This window comes from Lactuca saligna, chromosome 8 (assembly GCF_052625555.1).
Source record: "Lactuca saligna cultivar CGN05327 chromosome 8, ASM5262555v1, whole genome shotgun sequence".
NCBI lineage: Eukaryota > Viridiplantae > Streptophyta > Magnoliopsida > Asterales > Asteraceae > Lactuca > Lactuca saligna.
Genome location: NC_136424.1, coordinates 98,215,942 through 98,222,231, shown reverse-complemented (window position 1 = coordinate 98,222,231; position 6,290 = coordinate 98,215,942). Strand labels below are relative to the sequence as shown.

General features: G+C 35.3%; 1 non-coding gene across 1 annotated transcript; it reads left to right on the top strand.

Moving 5' to 3' along the window:
* The first annotated feature begins 937 nt into the window (after positions 1-937).
* Positions 938-1,044, top strand: LOC145013469 (small nucleolar RNA R71). Its single transcript, XR_013665027.1, has one exon. It is a non-coding gene; the product is annotated as a small nucleolar RNA R71 (small nucleolar RNA).
* The last annotated feature ends 5,246 nt before the right edge of the window (positions 1,045-6,290 follow it).

Here is a 6,290-nt window from a genome sequence, read left to right as displayed (position 1 = left end):
TAGTGTTTAAAGGTCAATACCGGCAGAAGCGCCTCATAGAAAATGTCCTAATTCTGGCAGCTGAGCCTAAGTGACAATATTAGCAGTTGCGCTTGACCAATGTGTCATTGGCAACAATGGACTTCATGTTGTTTCCTTAGGATGATCCTTAGGAATGAATGAATGAGAAATAGCTGATTCTTAGGGTAGATCCTTAAGAATAAAGAAGATAATGGGGATGGGTAATTGGGTTGATTGTTTGATTGTTTAAACATAATAATTATATTATTGTGGGTTGAAAACCCTATGTACTCACCAGGTTTCCCAACCTGACCCACTCAATTTATTTATATCACAAGTGTTGATATGAAGTGACATTACACTGAGAGATTTAAAGAGATGTAGATCACTAGTGTAAATAATTGTAAGTTCTGTTTATGCTTATGTTCCTGTATTAACGATGACGTCCCAAACGTTTTAAAATGAAATAAATACGTTTCTTCGAAAATGTTTTAATAACATATTTACCATGTTTTTCTGGAACAAATTCCGCAACATTTTTATAAAATGAAGTACTCTGATTTTTATAAAGCATAAACAAAATCGGTCTTTTCTGGCCGTGAAAATGGGGATGTCACATCTAGTGAGGTGAGGTCCATTGCAGTTTTCACAACCCACCCGTATAGCATGGATAGTTTGATCCATTTTATCCATTCTCCTATCCATGGTTTTTAACATGGCCATGACCGCGGATAAATCTTCAGTAGCAGCGTACGCGGCTCCCCTCGTGACATCATTTCTAGGGTTGTGGTATTCTCTAGAGTGTTTAGAGAATTCTTCAATCAATTCTTTAATCACCGGGGGTGGCTTCTTTGTAAGTGGGCCTTGTGAGTCTAACAACTGCCGGGTTGTGACATTGACTCCATCATAGAAGATGGAAACTTCTTGCTGGCTGTTTAGATCATGGTGGGGGCAGTTTCTTAGCAGGCCTTTATACCTCTCCCATGCTTCATATAAAGACTCTCCAGCTTGTTGTTCAAAGTTTGCAATGGCCTTCTTCAGTTTGGCTATCTTGGATGGTGGGCAAAAGTGATCAATAAATTCTTCCTTCATTCTGGCCCAAGTAGTGACTGATCCGGGGGGAAGTGACTTGAGCCAGTCTTTAGCAGCACCCTTGAAGGTTACCGGAAGCATACGAAGTAGTTGAGTTTCGCGGGTTACATTTGGAATGTTGAAGTAATCAGCAACATCATTTACTTCATCCAAATGTTTGTAGGCATCTTCATGATCTTTCCCATAGAAAGGTATTTCCTTGAGTGAAGCTAGGATATGACCTTTTAGCTCGAAGGTAGCAGTCGCGGGAATTGTGGGTTGCACAAGTCCCAGGCCATGGTCGTCGCGCATCCTCTTCTTCCATTCTCCCATGGGAATTTCATCAATGTTAGCCATAGTGAACGCTAACTCTTCCTCCGACTCGGTTTCTTGCTCGTACGTTGCCTCATCTTCTTCCTCGGTCTCGTATCCAATATCTTCTTGAATTGGCTCCTCAATTATCAAAGGAGCGCTAGAAGCTCCTGATTTACTACTCTTCTTTTTCCCAAAAGCAGTCTTCAAGTTGGATAATGGTGATTTCTTTGGTGTGCTTGAACTCTCCACGTCCTTCCCTTTGTTTCTTTTCAATGCGGATTCGGGGTCTTCAAACGGGGGTACCAGTGGTGTGTTTGCTCCTCTGGTCATGACTGTCCTGAAATCAATCAAATAAAAAGCGTAAAAAGAACAAAAAGATTGTAAAAATAAAGAAAATCTACTGCTGACTAAACTGCTACTCGCCGAGTAGGTGCGATTGCACTCGGCGAGTATCAGTGATATTTCAAAAAAAAAAAAAAAAGAAATTCTAAGTTTTAAACTAACTAAAACAGATACTAAAACCTAATTACTAATTACTAAATTGCAATAAATGAACTTTATGCAAGTAAACTCACACAAAGGATCAAAAAAATTAGGAATTAGCTTAATTATTTAGAACCGTTCCCCGGCAACGGCGCCAAAAACTTGATGTGTGTAAATTCAACTAGTTTTATCCCTACTTTTTATTAATAAATTGAGCACACAAAGGCAGTGAACCTGTCTTTAAGTGGTATAGATTGATAAGTAAGGTATCGAACTCAGGAAACGGAAAATTAAACTAATAGCTAATTTTAACTAAACAAATACTAAAAGTAAAGGGTTTTTCTCTAGTTTTGCAAGACTAGAAACTTAGACAAACTAAATTAATTAATTAACTAAAGCAACAACTATTCACCAAATTTGATAAAGATGTTTCCATTTAGGTTCAACCAATTCACTCCTATGGTTATTTAAGTTTAAGGTGGATTAATTGCTATTGGTTACCAATTATAATAGTTAGGTTCATATTCATTACTCCTAACCCTTAGACAATTAACTAATTTAAGCGTTGATCAAGTGTTTAAACTAATTAATTCCCTAGATGAATTATTTGGATTAAATAAGATTTGTAATGGTTAATTAAGTTATTAATTCAATTAACCTCTTGTTGATGGTTTCTCAAACAAGCTCACACATTAGTCTTCCTATTTTCTTATTAATCTTAGTTTCATAATCATTACTTCTAAGCATATGGTTTAGCATTCACATAGACATATGAGGTTAACAATTAAGTGATGTTCATGCAACCTAATTGCCTTCCAATTAACAGAAAATAGTAGTGATTAATACATAAGGTTCTTTAACAAACTTAATTTAATAAATCACCAATAGAAAATTAAGCAAGAATCAATAATCAAACCATAGGAGTTCTTTGGTATTCCCCAAACAGAAAAAAAAAAACGAATTTAGCTCATAATTGCAGTAGAAACAAACATAAAAACAAAGTTTACTAAAGCAAACATATTCAATTCCTAAGTCTAAGTGGTAGAATTAACCTAATTGCTTGAATTCTTCTAACTATTGAAGCCTAGGGTTCCTTAGCGCCTTCTGAATCTCTTAGTCGTAGCTAAACCTTCAAAAATCGCCAGGGGTCCCTTCCCATGAGATAAGGATTCGTCTTTTATAGATATCCCAAAACAGGGTGTACTCGGCGAGTAGCATAATCAACTCGTCGAGTAGATCCATACTTATCCGTCTTGAATCAACAGTCGTATTTATCTTCTGGAATATCCTCGTGTACTCGCCGAGTAAGGTCGATCTACTCAACGAGTTTACCCCCTTCTTTCACTCTTTGATCTTCAATTGCTTCCCTTTTCTCCTTTTTGCTTCCAAGCATATCTTTTGGACTGAAAACACAATTCACAACATTTTAAGTACCTTTTGTCCACATTATTCACATAATTAATCAAAAATAACTAAAAATATATGCTAAATAATTAACTAATTATGCACATATCAAGCTCCAAAGTTACTAACTTTATGGAATAATTAACTAATTACGTTGCATAAGATATGGGCTTTTTGAGATAAGCAAGTGAGTGTTTTGTGTGATTGTGACCATTCCAACCATGCAAAGGCTTAAAGTTACTAACTTTATGGAATAAGAGTTATTAGGGAGTCCAAATCTATGATATGAGCCAAGGTCTTAACTGATTAAGACCAAATGAGTGAGAAGAGTGAAACTGGGATGTACGATGGGTGTAATCCCATTACGTGCAACGTAGGGGTTGAGCATCCCCAATGCATGCATGACGGCAGAGTACGCCCATCGTAGTGAGCTGGTACGCACAACGTACTCTCTGCCGTTGACTTTTAGGGTTTGGTAAATTTGTGGACTATTAAGGCCATTGAGGGTTAAAATGGTCGTTTACCTTTCTGTGAGCTTGTAGAAGGGTTAGTTTAGCTTATTGAGAGTCGTGATTAATTAGGGATAATTATCATGTGTGTTAAGCAGTGGCTAGAGCGGTGATTTGAATTCAAGATTAGCCGATTTCTTGCGAAATGAGTCTTCTCAATATACTTACCATGAGTGATATCTTTGTGTGACTGGGATGTTCTATGTGATTATCCGTGTATTGTGATATTCTACATTTTTTTTCTTGTGATTTATGCTAATTATTATTAATATGAGCTTATAGAGTTACGACCGAAGGGTCCACCCGAGTTGTGGGACCGGAGGGTCCACACTAGAACACATTGACCAGAGGGTCGTATGGAGTTAGCCTCGAGTGACTAATTAGATGTGTGTGGTATTTTAGGGAACTCACTAAGCTTTGTGCTTACCGTGTTATGTGTTATGTGTTTCAGGTACTTCTCAGTATCACGAGAAGACACCGACTTGATTGTACACACACCCACATTGGAGATATGTTTTTGGAGGATCCTGGATTTGTGATAAACAATTTTTTTTAAATATATGTTAAGACTTGATACTTGAGATTTTTGAGAAAATGTGTCATGTGTTTGAAAAATGAAAAATTGGTTGAAAATTTATGTTGTCACACATCATGGCCTATGTAAGCCATGTTGTGCGTCACGTATAACATGGATGTTTCCGTGACGGTAGAGTCACGCCTCCACGTCTTTTAGTATGTTGGTTAAAATGAATATCTACATAGGTGGAGCTAGGTGGTTCCTAAGGTAGTCGGGATGCCTTTCAAAAAAATTTCAGTAATGTAATTTTTTATGATTTTTTTTAATAGTGTAATTTTTTTCGATTTTTTTAAGGATTCCCTTTTATTCTAATTCTAGCCACTAAATATGGGTAGATATATAGAGGATTAATTATTCTGAAATAATACTAACGTTTGTTAAACCTTAAGAAAAAACGAATGATAATGTTTCAAAAATAAACGTGTTTTTTTTTTTATCTTTTGTAATATGCTATTATTTTGCTACTAAAAGTAAATAATATAGAATATCAAATAACTGAAAAACAAAATAGATCAACTTACGTTAATATCCTAAAGAAAAATAATTATTTATATTGAATCAAATTATTTAAATTTGTATCTGTCATGGAATTCCATATTATACTCCTAACCTTTTTGTCTTACTTCATTTTTTCCATTCAATAGATGTCCAATTTTGGGCCATGCTATAATGACAGGTTAGCTGATGAAGAAACACCAAGTGTATGTGGGCTAATGGTATCTTATGTGTTGAATTTTTTTTTTTAATAGGTCGTGAAGAACGTGTTAATTGGTGTAAAAAAACCAGCGCATACCAAGTGTTATTTTTTTTTTTTTTTTTCTTGTTTGAAACGGCAAGATTAATATTACTAATATAAAAAAACCAGCGCTTAGCTGGAAAATGCTACAATAAAACATAGAACAAAAAACAAAGACTAATTTAATCGTGAAAAATGTGTTAGTAATACAACTTTACTATCATCGTGACCGACCATCCGCTTGTTTCAATCCTCACCATATATATAGATTTGACTAATTTAATGTTGAAACTTTTTATAGATAAGCTTTTGTTAAAGAAAAGCATCTAATTATCAAAACAATATTTATTTTAATTTTGTTAGAATAAATAATATGTTGTATGTGTTTATTATAAAATAAATCTTAGTTGTAATCGTACAACAACGAGTGAGAAGACAAACATGCAACAAATTGCATCGCTAAGTCTTTTTATATGGTAAAATCAATTTGTTTGAAGACTATATTCATAGATCTAAGGGATATAAAATTGTTATGCATGATCCGTTGTATTCTATTAAGGAACTTCACCGCATCCGGCACAAGGAAACCAAACGTATCAAATGCAAATGGTATGAATACGTGTTGATTTTTCATGCACAATTTCTCATGTTTGGTGACCTTGCATGTAACAACTTTTAATGCAATTTGTCCCTCCGTGAAACCCCCAACTATCAAATCTACGAGAGGGGATACCTATGTAAGGTCCACACATGCATGTTTCCTTCAGCCATCCAAAAATCAAAACGTCAGTCGATTTAAGGGTTGATCTTTCTTCTGTCGTCGACAAAGAAATTCACAGGAGTTTCTTTCATGGCGGAAACCCCGACACGCTTAAAAATATCGACCAAAACATCTCTAACCATATCGTGTCTGTATTTGAACCACAAAAGTTCTTTGCAATGAACTGCATACTCTCCAAAAGAGTTCAAACATGTCTTGCGGCACACCAGACATATCTCGTCAGTTGAGATATTGGAATTATGATGGAATTATAAGTCGATATTTGAGGATGATACAATATTTCACATGAGACATATGTTGACCAAGCTCATCTATATGGATAGCTAGAACAAAATCTCGAGCATATGGTGCATGTAAACATTCGAAAACTGCTTGATGTCGAACCGTCATGTTGAAATGCATTTTCCATATATT